Genomic DNA, 11,792 nt, shown 5'->3' on the forward strand with positions numbered 1-11,792 from the left:
ATCAAATAGTAAAATTAACTTAGTGTAGAAATATTCATGTCTCTCTTTTCTACCGATTAAAATACTTTCCAAGATAAATTTGCCGCCTAATAATCCATTTGTCGTCCTGACTCATTCAGTTAACTTAACGAGTTGGCTACTTTGATCTAAAATGAATAACATAGTTAATATGCAATTTCAAATGCCAAGATTAAGACTGCCTCAGTCTTTTATCATTTGAGTTGTTTTTATAAAGATGACTCATACGGTTAATATATCTTGAGGTAACGATTAATAGTACCTATGTATAAAATGTAATATATACGGGACAAATATATGTCTATTATACTAACCCATTAGTTCTCAAATATAGAGGGCTGAGAAATTGGTTACGTACATTGGCAAAAGCTGGAAAGGTTTACTCCTCACGTCGAGGATTTACTCCTCACAAAGTTATACAGTGCTCTCCAAATCGGTCAAAATTTTTCACGCTTTTGGTTTAACAGCAATCAATTATAATCCAGTAGTGCCCTTTTTGTCTAAATTAGAAGTGTTTGAAATTTTCGCATAGTTCTTGTGGTAGCCTTAAACACACATGGTTGCCACATCTCTACATCTATAAATTCAAGATCTTCGTAAGTGACCCGGATGGACAATATCGCACATTTTGAAAGACTTGTTAACGAGTAAGTAGTAGTAATTTAGTATTTTATGTTATTTGTACTAATTGTAATTATTCTATTTGTACTTCGATCTGTCTCTCTGTCTTTAATGAATCGTTTGTTACCTTTGGATAGCTTTTTGAACTGTTAGTGTTTAAGACATTGTTATATTACAGGTAAAAGTCTCATATTTGTATCCAGCAATATACGATATTTTTCATGTTTGTCCTATTGTGTAGATACTAATTTTATCTACAAATACCCAATCAAAACAATTATTTCTACATCCGAACTGTAGAACTGTAGTTTGCCAACTCACTTGAGATGGCGGAAGCAACAATTGGCTCAACTGTCAATTGTCTTGGGACAGTTACCTAAGAGTTCCTAACATTGATTGAAATTATTTTATTTCTTACATTCCTTCTTAGTACAATGTTCTTAACACTGAGAATAGTCTCTCCTTTTCTCAATCCAGACAGGAATAAGGAATCCTACCTTCTATATTATTGTTTGGATGAGTACAATACTTAAATTGATGTATTGTTTCACACTTCATGTAATGTGTGTCACTGTCTACAACGTATAACAGTGATTTTATATATTATAATATTATACATATATAACACCATTTATTAAAAATTACTATTTTCATAGATGTTGGACGAAGTGGGTGTTTACCAATTCCTTTACAATTGTGTTAGTGATAATATTATATACAATTAAATCAAATAATATAACATAATAACGGTATTAGATTTTTGTTTCGTTACAGGGCCAAGCCGATTATACGTATTTCGACCTCTTTAGGTCTCCTCAGAGCGGTAAGAGCCTTTTTTTTCAAATAATATAACTTTCTTTTAACTACCAGTCAAATAAATAATTTAAAAAAAATTTAAAAATTGTTTAATTTAAAATCACAAAATTGTTAAATATTTTTAATTGTATACATCCTTTTTGTGGGACAGTAAACATGACTAGTTTAATTTTTGCGTCACCTCTCATCTCTCCCCACCTGTTGAGCTTTTGAGTTCTTTTCTGCGCCGGTTCTTCTTCTACGAACAGCTTGGTGGAATGCCATAATGGCGACTGGCAATGAATACTTACATGCTACATAACATGTCGTAAATCATTAATTTACCGGTACGCACTTTTAATAACAAGTAAATATAATTGCTTTTATAATAATTTTGGGTTTTAAACCACACTGGTGTTTTAACTTAAAGTTAAAATAGATATGCGCTTTGTGTTGTCGGTATTTTTACTTGTGTAAATTTGCAAAATTGCCAGACGCCTTTTTTTTCCAAATTTCATGTACCAACTAAGGCTAATTTTATTACTAAAATATACTTGTTAAATCTGATTTTTTATGATTTAAGTAAGTAATTACATCCTTACCATACTATCATAAGATGTAAATTTTTAATAGTAGCCCAATTTTTTGTTTACACTGGCGGCTGTAATTACCATCGATATTGTATTACTGCTCATGTTAAGTAATATTTTGATTATTATTCTCCTTTCTATCGACATGAGAGGTCACTTTTTGGCCTTCTCTTTTAATTTAAAGAGCTTCACTAATCCTTCTCTACGAGTATTAATCTTGCAGATTTGGACAGATGCTGTTTTGTAATTATAAAACGAAACATTTCCACTAATATATGGAATACATCTAGTTTTGTTTCTTTCCTCCTCCTATTTGAATAAGAGAGACGTTTAAGAGTTACAGTGTGAACAAAAACATTTATAGACCTAGAACCTGTCGTTGGTATGGGAAGAAGCGCAGTTAAACTAATGAATGAAGAATATCGAACTGGGTAGAATGGTTAAAGCGTAAGTACTGGTACGAACAAATGGGTCTCAAATTTTCGAAGCCTTTCATAAATAAACCCTCAAAAGAAGAGATCCAAAGAACTACTAGACATAAATAAAAATGATCTGCAAATTATCGTAGATCTTTTAACAGGACACTGTCGCCTCATGGGCTACATGAACAAAATCGGACTGAAAGGGAGGAGCGAATTGCAGATTCTGTTAGGCTGATGACAAGACGGCGGAACACGTTCGAAGCAACTACCTAGTGTTCAATGGTTCAATACTTTGAAGCATTATTAACTAGATTATTACAACTTTGTAGGAGCGTCATTTAAGGCTATATTATTATTGTCAAAAAGGCTGGGCTGAAGGTATAACTTTAACCTAGGAATGAGCCAAAATAGAGCTCTTAGGTCGAGTCGAAAGGTGGGCAAGCACCCACTCAAATTAAACCTAACCTAACCTAATTATTCACAATATAGCTCTCGATCTACTAGACCACGAACTGTGATTTAACTGGAAACATGTTAAATCGGTTATCAGGGCATTATTTGATTATTAGCTTGACACCAAGAATCTCATGTTTTATTTCACTTTATAGCGGTTATATCATATAGTAGGATATGCAAAGATATGTATGGTTTTATTATTAATAAATATAAAGTAAAATAGTAAATAAAGTTATTATTTCTTTTAAAAACCATAAAATATTTTAATATGCTTGCCAATAAACACATTATAAATTTGGTCCTAAAAATGTAAACGAACAAATTGATATATTAAAGTCAGGCGCAAAAAGTGCAGTCGTTTTAAAATAGTCATAAATTATGCATGAGATATTATCGTACAAAACAGAGGCAGCTTCGCCGGAACAGAAAAGCAATTTTCACAAAGTACTTATATTGTTGTGGACGACCTGGGGTATTAATTGTTTTTACTGGAAAAGATAGATGAAACTTGGTTTTGTTGTCCGCATTTCTAATTACAAAAATGTCACAACCGTGTCCATTATATTATGTTATGTCGTAATTGGTTGGGTAATTACGACTTTCGTTTTTAGTGTTAAGTGAGGGTAGAGTCTGTTATTTATAATGTCTTTTAAATTGGATCAGTAAACAGTATGTTCTCTATTTTATGCTTAAACATCTGCGCAATATGAAATTAAAAAGATCAGTATATTGAATTTTATTGCAGTAAAGTTTAACAAATAAATAAATTCGACTTCAGTTAATTAAATAGTAATTTAACATGTTATAAATGATTTTAAGTTCCTATCTTTTTATTTGAAGACGAAGTCGCTTGTAGCAAATAGTTATTGGCGACAGATTTGTACAATTTTAAAAGTATAGGTAATCAAATAAAGAATGGAATTGCATTTTGAAAGTAGATATTTATTACCTTTTAACCAGTTTGTATATCTATCAAAAAGGTTACCTGATGACATTAGAGCATCCACCCTTTAGCCCCGATTTTTTACCTTTCGATTTTCACATATTTGGGCCACTAAAAAAGGTGTTAATAGGTAATCGTTTTTTCTCAGACGAAGAAGTACAAAATATCATAAAAGAATTATTTGGGCAACTGCCACAATAATTCTTTAAGCAGTGTATACATCGATTGGTGAAACAACAGGATATGTGCCTTAAGTGTATTTGTAATTATTTGTAGATATAGTTGCCAATAATTTTTTTTGACCAAAAATGTATTTTAATTGAACAAGCCTCGTCCAAAAGCTTTATGTTAAATGATTCCCTTTATGGTATTAACTTTATTTCGGATTTTATTTTGTTATGTTACAACTAACGGGGACTGTATAATATCGTACTTACAAATGACTAATAACATTGAATATACAAGTTCCATACTACCGGTATATTACCGCTAGGTATTTTAATAATAGACGAATTTTCAGAGTATTCTCTAGATCAGCTATAAATTTTGTTATATATATTTTTACGTATTTATATTTAACTTTTTATTAACCTTTTTTTTTTACTTCGTATGTTAGGCCTTAAGGCCTGTTATTTTCTGTCTAATTTAGCAGTATTTGCAATATTGACTGCCAGCTACCTCTCCATCTTTTAGCAGGTCTGTCTTGAGGTCTTCTACCTTCTGGTTTTCCATCTTTTACTATTCGGGAAAATCTCTCTTTCCTTATTCTGTTAATGTGTTGGTTCCATTCTCGTCTTCTTTGGCGTCCCCATCTGACGATATTATGTACTTTACACATGTCTCTGATTTGTGTATTAGGGATTCTGTCTCTTAAGATTTTCTTTGTAATTTGTTTTTATAAAATGATTAACAATAATTTTCTATAAATATAAAAAAATTGGGTCGATAATTCGCCCCATCAGGTACTAGGTGTTTTAAAATACTTGATATTAGAAAAAAATTTAATTAAAATTTTCCTAAATCGTTGTTGTAAATGTGATAAAATTGCTGGATTATTAGAAAATAGCTTATTGCTTACTTAAAGATTGATTTCCTTTTTTATAAATTTTTTATTCTTATTTTTGTATATCTAGTCATTGAAATTTTGTAAGTTGTATATCCGTAGCGTTTAATAATTACGGCATTATAAATGCACATGTAGCAACGAAGGAAAAATCGAAGGATGATAAAAAACGCTTGTAGGATGAGGTCTAACGAATCTACAATATTTGTCACAAAAACGATATAAAAATCATTTTAGATGATCTTAATGCAAAAATAGGCCCGCAAACCTTTTTTTTTTCTTCTTTTATGAAGGCGGGTGGTCCAAATGTTCGAAACATACCTCGGTCCTAGAAGGTGGGCAGAACCGCCTTCCAGCCTCGGTTATGCAAGGCTCCTCCAGCGTAGCTACGATGATATTTGAGGCCGCGCGCTAGGTTTGTTCGGACACCATCGCCGTCAATGCCAGAGACCTACCTGCTAAAAACATACCCTCCTCAGCGGTGAATTACCGACCGGATTAACCAGAGTAAAGGTCCCGTCATTTCGGAAGGCATCTAATTTGCATATTATCGCACTGGACAGAGATCAGAATTTGAAATTTCTACCTAAGCCACGCCTTAGCAGTAAATCATTTCAATACTCAGTAGCGCAGCAGTGCAGTTGAGAACAAGTTGTGTGTGTTAAATATTAGATAATTTTCTTTTCAAACAATCTTGCTGAAAATGGACGGAAAAAAACGTAGCGTTATTAAAGAGCAGGGTCGTCAAATAATATGTTACCTATTTGTCAATATTCTATACTATGCTCTTGTACCCCATTTTGCCTACCTTCTCTTCTCTTTTGTATTGGGTGTGTCGAGAATACCATTTTCGATATATTTCTTTTTTCATTCCTTCGATGTTTCCTAAATATCGTATCCTCTGTACTTTCGTTACAGTCGTTATTTTTAGCTATTATTACGTTTACTTCGTTATTTTGTTTACCACTTCTTGGTCTGTATATAGTTCTATTACTATGTGATCATCTACAATTCCATGGTGTGTTTCCATTACTACTTCATTTTTATTTACCATAATTTTTTGTAAAATAATAACCTCATTTACTGTAAAATAATTTTACCAAATTATCATTATTCCCCTAGCTAGTTCATTTAGTAATAGATCGTCATCATTTTTCATATATGGAGAACGAGTTAATAGGCTCTTGTTTGCTTTGAGTTACTTCTCAATGTACTTTTTTGTTTCTTTGTGTTGTCTGTTTAAAATTTGAAGAATTATTCCTGCAACATTTTGAATTATTATTTACGTCATCATCATCATTATCAATGGCGTTACAACTCTTCGTGAGTATTTGCCGCGTTTACTATTGCCTTCCATATTTGTCGGTCCTGTGCCCCTATTTTGTTGTTCTTCTTTGAAACATTCACATTAGTTATATGAATTTTTAAAGAGTATGTATATGGAGTTAATTTTATATCTTTAAAGTTTTCAGTTACAAATTTAGATGTGCATATATTTTAGAAGGACAGCAATATTGACGGTAGTCTTTATTATATCGTTAATATATATTTAAAGATCGTCTTTCGTCCTACCCAGTCTTAAATCTGGTAGGTCCATGAAATTAGGCCTTTCCGAAAGACAGAAATATTTATGTTTACATGACTTTATTATATCAATAAAAGGCTTCCAAGAAAATAATTAAATCAGGTAGAAGTTCTAGGTACATGTAATTGGGACCATTCATTAGCATGTAATTATCCTCACTTTTTAATATTTTGGCATTGTATTGGTATTTGATATTTTGGAAAATACGCTTGACAATTAATTGCTATTTTAAAAATCCATTTTGTTAAACTTATCAATATTCAGAACTTAATAATTATTTTATACAATAAAAATAGTTTGTTTGTTCAGGTAAAACGTATTATAAAGGTATTATTGTTTTTGTCCCATATCAGTAAGATAGATAATTTTTCAAATGTTGGCTATATGTTCAAAATTATTAAAAACTACAAAATCGCCTTTATTTAGTAATTAGTATAACATGTTTTAGCTGTATCTACTAAATAGTGCGCGCCACTGTCATTTAGTTAAAATTTCAATAACCAATCACCAACTTCAAAGGCGGTTCATATACAATTTCGACATGCCTCGTAATATGCAAATTAGATGCCTTCCGAAATGACATGACGGGACCTTTACTTATTATTTTATTTTAAGATTCACTCAATAAAATTTTCAGTGGCTATTCATTTATTTGAGATGTGATCTCGGTATTTTATATTAACATGATTTGGATTATGTCCACATTATTTTATATATTGACTTCACCTTTGTTTAATACTAGGACTTTATACCATAAGTCTTTTTACTTATCAGAAGTTAATTACATACTTACTTAAAGTATCTTTAAATTTTTTGTTTAAGTAATGTTTAAATAATTTTAGTTTGACGGATACTAAAATTTATTGAAAAATATTTTTCTAAGTTTACTTTAAATTTTTATAATAATAAATTTATTATTACTTTATTTTACTAAAGTCGTCAGAGACGAAAATGCCACTGAACCTCTAAAAATTATACGTACAAGCTGAATTTTAAAGAGAATATTATTTTGGGACCCCAAAAAAGATAGAAAAAAGATTACCACTTTTACCCCCGGGCTACCCCCTAACCCCCCCTAAGAGGGGGTAAAAACGCAAAACAATCAATTTACCAAGAATCTGTACAGCGTAGAAAAAAGTGTTTTAAATAAAAAATGTAGCTGAGATAATTGTAAACAAAAATGTTTATGAACTTTTCATGTAGAATAAACCGTTTTCTTAGAAACAATGCTTAAAGAGACCGTTGATTTTGCATGTCAGCTACTGCACGCGAAATCAATGTTCAATAAAATTTGTATCATCTCGACGGTAAAAATTCGATATCTTTTGATTCAAGTGACTTATCTACAAAAATTAACATGAGTTTAAAAGGTAAAGAGTCAAGCTTTCGTATACAGTTTTTGTATTTTGCCGCAAATAAACTCAGATTTTATACAGGTGTTAAATAAATAAACGTGGCACAATTTTTGTCATTTTTTATGAATCTCACGAGATCAATACAATATATCCCTTTCATTGACTAATCACCGTGGTGTTTCGATAACTAGAGACTAATCTTTAAAACCTATAGCATGAAATTTTAGTTTTGAGTTTTGGCAACAAATGTGAGGCATTTGAAATATGCTTAAGAAACGCTGAATTTAAACTTTCACACAACACACGATCTAAAACATTTAAAACTTTTTTTAAATTGCAATAATACGTTTTTCAAAAGGACAAAACGTCTGCAATAAACTACACTCAAAACCGTTTCCTTAAATGTATTTCCCGTGACGTATGATCGTTTGTAATGTAAAACATTAAATTCTGCGTTTTTTATTCATATTTTAGATGCCTCATATTTGATATCACAACTCAAAATTAAAATTTTATGTCATAATTTTTAAAGATTTATCTCCAAAAATGAAAATTTTACTAAAACTGGTAAAAAAAGTGATCAATTTTATTGATCTTACGAGAATTGTAAAAAATGGAAAAAATCGCGGCAAGTAAATTTATTTAACACCTTTATAAAAACTGAGTTTATTATCGGCAAAATACAAAAACCTTCATACTAAAGCTGCACTCTTTGCCTTAAAAACGCATGCTGATTTTTGTCGATAGGACATTTGGATCAAAATATATCAAATTTTTTACCGTTGAGCTGATATAAACTATATTGAACATTGATTTCGGGCAAATAACTGACATGCAAAATCGACGGTCGCTTCAAGCGTTGTTTCTAGGTGAACGGTTCATTCTACACAAAAAATGCTTATAAACATTTTGTTTAAAATTATCTCAGCTACATTTTTTATTTGAAACATTTTTTTACAGTGTACACATTCTTGGTAAATCGATTTTTTTTGTTTTTACCCCCCTGCGAGGGAGTTTTAGGGGGAAGTCCGGGGTAAAAGTGGTAAACTTTTTTTGCCCCTTTTTTGTGATCCCAAAATTAATATTCTCTGCAAAATTTAGCTTGTTCGTATGATTTTTAGGGGTTAACTCTGACGACTGGACTATTTTGAATATTAAAGTATTTGTTTTTGATTTTTTGTTACAGATTGCTACTGCATACCCTTTTTCTGTGTAGAACATTGTGTCCTTGTTTCCTTTAAGAAGTATTTCTCAGTTGTGGTTGAATTTTTTTTGATGGTGGATAGGAGTGTGTAACGTTAGAAACGTAATATATTTGTTAGTTTTTGTTTAATATTTATTTTACTTCAATTTTCTTTTTTTAATCTTTAATTTTCATTTCTAATCTTCTTTTATTTCAGTTATATTTCCTGTCTTTGACTCCGGTGTGTTCTATGTCACAGAATGGAACATATAAATTTCTATGCCTCACTTTAGCCGACGAAGTATATCTGTTAGTTTACTCCGTCTAGTCTGCTCCGACATGTCACTTCTCATTGCCACAATTCTGTATAAGTGGAATATTTTTTTAAATATCGCTAATCTGTAAAAAAGCATACTTAGATTGAAAATTCATTAATAAAATAAAATCTTCTTTGGGGTAAGTTTATATTCAATATTTAAACATTATCCTGTGTCTTTTTATGATTTTAAATTTGCCCTTTTTTATTTATACATTACCTCCTCCGCACATATTTCATTTAAACTTATAATTCGTCTCATATGCAATTGGTATTACTAATGTTTTCAATAATTATTATTATTTTAATTTTATCCTTGCCAACTTGATAGTTTCTAACTAGTATTATAATTATTTTCAATCTTTAAATGGCAAGAAAATATTTTTAAGTCTATGAACTTGTTAACACAAAGTTAATTTTTTTAGGTTTTTGGCCTAATTTGTGTCCAACTTTTATGCTAAAAAATCCCGCAGCACATGGTCGGCCATGAAATAATAACTGCAGCTGGTATTAAGAACCCAATAGTCACCTGAAGATACAAACATGAAAGAATCTAGATTCAGCTACACCACAACTAACCACTACATTTTGCAATCCTGTTTAACTACTTAAATACAACCACAGTATAATTTATAAATCTTTAGATGTAAAGCTATAGGCAAGAATATTTTGTTAATAATATAATCAATATAATAAATATGATTAACTAATACCTTAGTTTACTTGTCTTAGCCAAACTAATTTTTCCTATTTATTTCTAAGATAAGACGCTTTCACACCTGAAAGACTGAGTTAAACAAGGCCTAACAATTGGCTTCCAAAGAAAGTGAAGCATACTAGTTCGCTCCCAAGGTCAAAAAACCCTCTTAATTACATACTATAGTTTATTTTTATGAACAAGAGAGTAATTAGCATAATTTTAACTGGTAGCTCCGACCACTCCATGGGCGTGCTCAAGATTAATTGAAAAATTACTTTGAATAATTGTAAAAAATAAATGAATTATTTCAGTGTTATAAAGTGTTATGTGTATGTAAACAAAAGTGACCTCTTTTATCACACGCTATATTAGAACTGACTGGCCTACATTAAAAAGGGTTTTAAAAAATTCACATTTTTTTTTAATTTTTAAAAATTACAAAAGAGAAAAAGAGTTTTTAAAACCGTCTAAGGTATGTTAAATAGATGAATAAAAATATTAATATAAAACTTACAGCTACTTGTTACAAATCCAAATCAGATTCAGAAGATGAACTTTCAGAACCAAGATTTATAATAACTGGCTCGATCATTTTATCAGTAATATTGTCCAGCTTCCACATTTTTTCCTCTTCTTTAATAGTGTGATTTACTGCCTTTTCCCAGTTTTCAGGTTTTACATTATTTACGGCCTCCAAAAACAACTGTTTAACATCATGAATTTTAAAAGTGGTATTTTTTCTTGAAACTTTACTCTTTATCTGTGCCCATACCAGTTCAATCGGGTTTAATTCACAATGATATGGTGGGGATCTAAGTACTGTCATTCCACGATTTTTGGCAATTTCATCAATTTCGTATTTTTTAAATTTTTCTTTATGAAGGGCACACAACGAATAAAGTTCCTTTCTTATAGATCCGGGATGGTACGTAATATTTTTTGAACTCAGCCAATTCTGCAAGTCTTTTTTTAACCACTTGGTTGTGGGCAGTCCTTCTATCTTTGGCAGCAAGTCTGGAGTGATAACTTGCATTATCCATTACTATTACACAGTTCTTAGGAAGAAGATCTATCATTTGTTCGAACCATTCTTGAAAGACATCAGCGTTCATGTCTTCATGGTAGTCACCGGTACGAGTTGATTCAAAAGTTAATAAACAACCTTCAACAAAACCGTCTGAACTGCCAATGTGTACTATTATCAGCCTGCGTCCCTTTCCTGATGGTGGGTTTAAACCAGTAGATAAGTTATTTACAAAAGCGTGCCTTTGACTTGTAACAGTTTCATCCTGCCAAAATTTATTTGGTGTATGACCCTTGTTGATCCATGTTTCATCAAGATAAAATATTTTTCTTTTTTGGTTTCTCATTTCCTTTATGGTTCTTAGAAAATGTCTTCTCCATATGACAATATCCTTTCTTTCTAATAAAATAGACTTTCTGGGATTCTTTTTCCAGCGGAAGCCTATTTCTTTTAAAAGTTTCCATAACGTACTTCGACTCATTTCTGGGTAATCCTTATCATCTCGAACTGAGACAAGAACTTTATCCAATGTTGGAAATTCTTGTCTAAAGAAGAATTCATGCACTTTCCGTCGAAGTCCTTCTTTAAAATGATATTCTATTTGAAATTTTGGTTTCCCTGGAGCATTACGTGGCATTTGAAAACTACCACATTTCTCTTCTTGAATAACTCTGTAAATCGTAGATTTCCCAACACCAAGTGTACTGCTAACTAACTCAAC

The 11,792-nt window shown here is 31.1% G+C and overlaps 1 long non-coding RNA gene across 1 annotated transcript; it reads left to right on the forward strand.

The window, feature by feature from the left end:
- Positions 1-243: 243 nt before the first annotated feature.
- Positions 244-10,005, forward strand: LOC140438324 (uncharacterized). Its single transcript, XR_011950499.1, has 3 exons — positions 244-665; positions 9,035-9,154; positions 9,773-10,005. It is a non-coding gene; the product is annotated as an uncharacterized lncRNA (long non-coding RNA).
- Positions 10,006-11,792: the final 1,787 nt, after the last annotated feature.

This window comes from Diabrotica undecimpunctata, chromosome 4 (genome assembly GCF_040954645.1).
Source record: "Diabrotica undecimpunctata isolate CICGRU chromosome 4, icDiaUnde3, whole genome shotgun sequence".
Taxonomy (NCBI): Eukaryota; Metazoa; Arthropoda; class Insecta; order Coleoptera; family Chrysomelidae; genus Diabrotica; species Diabrotica undecimpunctata.